Raw genomic sequence first — 5,875 nt, forward strand, 5'->3', positions numbered from 1 at the left:
TTTGGCTTTTTATTGCAGAGTCTACATTTTATAGATAATACATCAAGTGTTACTTGTCTTGTTTCCGTTGGGGCTTCCTTGTAAGCCCTGTTTGTGTATTTGAAAAAAAAAACCCAAAAGAACAAAAACCTATTCATTATCAGTTTTTCCCTCTTGTTCATGTGTTATCATACTTCTAGTAATGCCAAGAATGGTTTGTAAAGTGCGGGGCACAGGTGCCCACAATGCTTCTGCAAAGACTGGAGTTGGGTATTTTAGGACAGCTCACACTCCCAGTCCTAGGTGTGTCATACTACACAATAAAGAGTAAATGCTAAAATGAACTTGCTCATTTATAGTTATAAACAAGAACCAGAAAAGAAGATTCTAAAGATTAGCTAGTAATGTACCCAAGCCTTTAAAATAGACTGAGATATACGCCTAAGTGTTCTGCAGTTTTCAATTATTTTTATTAAGATTTGATTCTAGAAATAGGAACACAAGAAATAAGCATGTGAGGTCATTTCTGTTGTTTTATAAAAGCCTTAGTGCTGAGAGAGAGAGAGAGACACAGAGAGAGAGGAAGTGAGAGACACAGAGAGAGACAGAGACAGAGAGAAAGTAGGAGAGAGAGAGAGAGACAGAGAGAGAGAGAAAGTGAGAGAGAGACAGAGACAGAGAGAGAGAAAGTGAGAGAGACAGACAGACAGAGAGAGAGAGAGAGACAGAGAGAGAGAGAAGAGGTGGGGGCAGGGCTGAGACTGTAGGCCTTTGCCACAGACCCGACTTGTTAACCCCGTCCTGTGCGTGTCTCCTTCCCACACCTGCACAGCCTGTTCCTACAGACTCAGATGTCCTGAAGACAGCGGCTTGTCATGCTCTGTAAGTCCTGTGGACAGAGACCCAGCAAGGAGATCCCCAGGTGCCCTGAGGCCATTGGTTAAGGAATCGGAACAGAAAATTACACATAGATTCCTCTCTTTCTTCAGCTGTCCTCCCTACTCTGCTTGTCTACCAAGGGTGGGTACCCCTTGGTGTGTCCCGGAGACTCCTCCTCAGCAGCACCAGTGACTCCTTGGGGTTCAGAGTTCCTGCACCTGTATCGTTTGGTGTGTGAAATAGCCTTTGAACTTACCAGACTCACTTTGGTGGCTAACCAAACAGAGGAGGAAGCCCCGAGTCTGTCCAACAATTCTCAAGTCTCTTCCCTTGGCCCCACGTTGTTCCCTTTCTGTGGGCTCCCACTCATTCATGGTTCAGAAACCTCTTAGCCTCTTCTGAATCTCATCAGGGAGGCAAAGTCCCATGAGCTCATTTGTTTGTGTGTTTTGTAGCCGGTGTCAGCCAAACTCTGTCAACAAGTTTCCCATCTTAACTACTGATCGGATGCAGCCTCACTGTATTCTTTGTCTGCTGCATGGTCTGAGGGACCGGGGAGGACTGCCCTCATCTTGGTTGCCGCCTCTCCGGAGGGCAATGGTGAAGAGTAGTCCTGGCAGGGTTTCATCTTCTAAGTGGCCGTGCATCCCTCATGCATTTACCCGTTTGACTCTTTCCAACCGAAATACACATTCTCCAAAATACACACTTTCTCTAGACCAAACAACTCAAAATGCACACACATGTTCCCGTGGGTGTGGTTGACATAGCAACAAAGACCCTTCTCTTTCCAAGGAAACAAAGCCTCCTCACAGCTTTCTGATGGCCTGGTCCGTTCCCCGGGGAGCAGGTACCTTGGGTAAGTTCTGTCCTGCAGTCACAGGCACTTCAGACTCACGCCTGCTGAGAGTCGATTCGATGCTCTCAAGCTGTATCTCCCCCTTAAAACCTAATTTATCTTCACTTATTTAAAGAAGACCCAAATGCCCGTTATTTGTAAGCATGACGAAGCCACCTGTGTGTGACCCAACCACCAGAAATATGTCCTGTCGTTTGCATAAGTAGGCAAGACTTTCTGTAATTAAATGTTTTCGTGAGCAGTGAGGCCTAGCAAAGAATAAACCATATTATTTCAGCCAAAGATTTTATGCTAAAATAAAAGTATCAGCATACTTAGCTCTTCATTAATATAAAGTCATTAATTTCAGTGGGTCAGTATCACTGTTAACAAGCCATGGAGGACCGACCATTGGTGAGTAGGAAAGAGAGCCCAGGTCTCCAGGATACAGCCTCATCCTTGGCACATGTCACCAAGAGCTGGCACTTTTCCCTGAAGGCCATTGCAAGTGTGTCCATCATAGAATCATGGAGTGGCAGGGATCTACGAGCCCATGAATTAACTTGCTAACTATTTTAGGAGAAAAAAAACATTAAACATACATTAGGGAGTGATTCTAATCCTCCCTTTAATAGAGAGGCTGGGGAGACTGAGTCCTGTTACTCTGAGCTGAAACAACAGAGCAGGTCCACATGATGCCCTTTCTGCAGATGTCCTCACCTTTGGGAATTATATTAGCAGCCTAGCCACAGATAAAACCCTCCGATTTAGACTGGAAGAATAGTTCATTTTTTTTGCTCTTAAGCCAGTAAAGTATATAAAGTACTGTGTCCTATGCCCTTTTTATAAATATAAGACAACTGTCCTATGGCCCCACCTGTGCTGTTAGGTTAGATCCAGCAAAATAACATTCTAAATGTCTTTAGGTTAGATCCAGCAAAGAGAACATTCTAAATGTCATTTCACATGGTGAGCCCCCTGAAGACTTGTTCCGATGTGTGAGACGTGTGAAAGCCGGAGTGTTGAAAAGTAGTCCTATGTGTTAGCTCACGGTGCTGGCTGAACCATACACTCACTTCATAAGGGAGGGAAATGATCGCTTCTAAACATGCTAGCCCAGTTGTTGAATCCGGTTTCTGCGAAGATCACACACTTCGTTTTGAAAATGCACAGTTTCATCCAGAAAGCGTTTCATCTGAGAATGTTCAATTTTCACTTTACTCTTTGAGCAAGTCTAAATGTGTCCTGCTTGTGTCGTTGTGTCGTTCTGAAGTATGTTGCTCCAGAGAGCCTTGTGTGTGTGTGTGGGGGGGGTGGAGGCTCTTATTTCAGGAAGTGACGTGTAGCAGCGAGATTTGTTCTACAACCACTGTGCCGCGTGATCGCCCATATTTATTTTTAAAATTCTGATAGTGGTGACCCATTCGGTAGCTTCTGAGGGAAGTCAATCATCTTCATCCCTTGAAGGTCAGCTAGATCTCCCCGTGGGAAGTAGACTGCCACAGGTCTGAGTCGGCGCCATTGTGCAGTGTAGCCTTAAATACTTCTGACACCTTCCATCAAAGTTAGCAAAGCACAGTGAGCACATTGAGTCTGGTGCTCGCCATAATAAAATCATCACTGGGGCAGGAAATAGAGAATGTCATTTGCTGTGGAAGGATTATTGGGGGGGGGGGAAGCTCTGAGGTTTGTGGAAGAAATTACTGGGGCAGCTTCATGGACGAGGAGTATCCAAAGAGATTCCTTGGGAGATGGGTAAGATTCTCTTAATGAAGAAGGGCAGACTTGGGAAGATAAAAGATCAGGGCAAATAAAAGGATGCACCCCTACTCTGAGTGGGATTTTTCTTCAGAACATTCCGGGCATAGGGAGTGGGATTTAAACATACACTTTCAGTCCTTAAGGCTTAGACTCACGTGAAGACCCAGTGGAAGAAGAGGACACTTTGGAATCAAGTTGCTGAAAAGCTGGTTCCCAGAATTAATTGTTATCAAAAGTTGGTCACCATCTTGGTTTTTAAAACTCACACCCAGTCTATAGGGCTTGAACTGAAGGCCTTGATCCCAATTTAAAACAAACAAACAAACAAAAAAAAACTTCATTACATTTTCATGGAAAATTCTATTTTTACCAAATAGCACCAAAAACTGTTCATTAACACTCCAAAGAATATTGTCTTCATGTGCATGGTTGGCCTCATTTATGAGCAAAACAGGTAAATGCAGTGTGACTCTGACCAGACAGTTCTGCCACCAAATAGTTCCTCCACTGTACAGCTGCTCCATTGTTGGAGATGCATTCATCTGAGTGAGCATCATTTAAACATGGAGTCCCCTGCAATGATCTAAGGAGTAACATCTGAGAGTCATCAACAATGGGGTGTGAGCTTGCCTGTCAGAGGCCAAGTGTAGGAACGTGTAGGTCCCTAGCAACTTGAGCGAGTCTTGTGGGAGGAAGAGACTAGGACTAGAAGAAGCAATGAGATCATTTAATGCATCTTTTTGCCTGGGACCAGAAAAGACCAAGAAGCAAAGAGTGAGGAGATGAGAGAGAGAGAGGTAGCTCTCACCAAAGCAGATTATAGAAGTTCTTGTTAGCTGGTCTCCCTCCCTGGTGCTGGAGAAGTGTGCGCAGCTCTTGTGATTAAATCTAATTTCAAATCAATCTAATTAGCCACTACAGAGGATTACCATGAGCTTCCCATGAGTGACAGTATTCCCCTCCCACTACAGTCTCAAGTCTTCAAGGCGTTGTCTTTGATGCCAAATGTCGATGTTTCTACGTCACTATCTGAGGACTCTGCCCTGCCCACCTGAGCAACAGCAGCTGAGTGAGGGGATTCTTTTGGTTTGGCTTTGGTTTGGTTTGGTTTGTCTTACAAGACTAGCCATTAGGAATGCCCCATAGACACATGGAATTTGGAAAAGTCTAAAACCACACTAAAAAAATAAAGATTGGTGTTTTCACAGCAGTAATGTCCAGTCATACTTTTTTCTTAAAGAAGGGGGATTGTTACAAGTAGAAAACCATGCTTGTCTGCACACCTTTACCCCTCGCTGCATGGAAATGGAATTGGGATGGGATCAGAAACAAGAAGCAAGCATTTATGGTGCTCTGGCAGCAGCTTTTTCACCATAAATGGCAAGAAGAAAGAATAGATGAACACAGTGTTAGATATTAGATTAGCATCCAATAAAATTCTCTCCTCACAGTTTGACCATAGCCCCTGTGACCAAATAAAGCAGTGTAGTGAAGCAGCATTCTACAGTAACCCCACCACATTTCCAGGGGCCGGGGTGCTGAGTTTACTGTTATTAAAAACTCAACTGGTTCTTAGGACTCCATAAAGACACTGGATGTCCAACAGCTGCCTCAGGTGAATGAGAGGAAACCTAACAAGTGTTTGCTGGTAGAGCACAGACAAGACTCCTGAGAGTGAAGAGCAAGACCTTCCCACAGGAGTCTCCACCCCTAGAAAATTTCTAACCAGAGGTTAACAAAGCATCCACAGTGAAATGGCTTCCAAGGGGAGAAGATTATCTTTCTAACCAGTCAGGAAGTAGAAACACACAGGCAGTCTCCTGACTTCCTACCCTTGAGCATCACTGGATTTGCCTTTCAAGGGACAATCCTGAGCTTCCCTGCTCATTCCCACCCTTCAAACCCCAGGTAATGACAGTTCACAGTGCCATCAAAGGATGTAACCTAGGTAGGATATACACCTCCAAATCTATCTTTCCAACAAGAGTTCTTTGTAGGTTGACTCCACTGTTAAAATATTTTAATAATAAACAACTTTGGTAGTCATTAGATTGCCAAAGACATGAAGTCCTCATTTCTGTAACCTGATAATGAGGATTGACTTTGGGGAGGCGGGGGCTGGGGAAGACTTGAGAGGCGCAATGGAGGATTTTGAGATGGAGTTACCCTGGATTGCCCAAACGGACCCTAACTGCACTCCCATTGGTCTGTATAGCAGAGAGGTGAAGGGGAAATTGTCACGTAGAAGAGGAGGAGACAATGTGACCATAGGGACAGAGACCAGAAATACATCCACGAGTCAAGGAATGCTAACAGCTGCCGTGTTTTCCTAGATCCCTGGGGAGTTGCTCTCCGGCTGACAACTCCAATCTAACCCCACAGAACTGGAAGTATACAAGATGAAGAGTGTTGAGATAC

The sequence above is a fragment of the Myodes glareolus genome, chromosome 6, assembly GCF_982192425.1.
Source record: "Myodes glareolus chromosome 6, mMyoGla1.1, whole genome shotgun sequence".
Lineage (NCBI taxonomy): Eukaryota > Metazoa > Chordata > Mammalia > Rodentia > Cricetidae > Myodes > Myodes glareolus.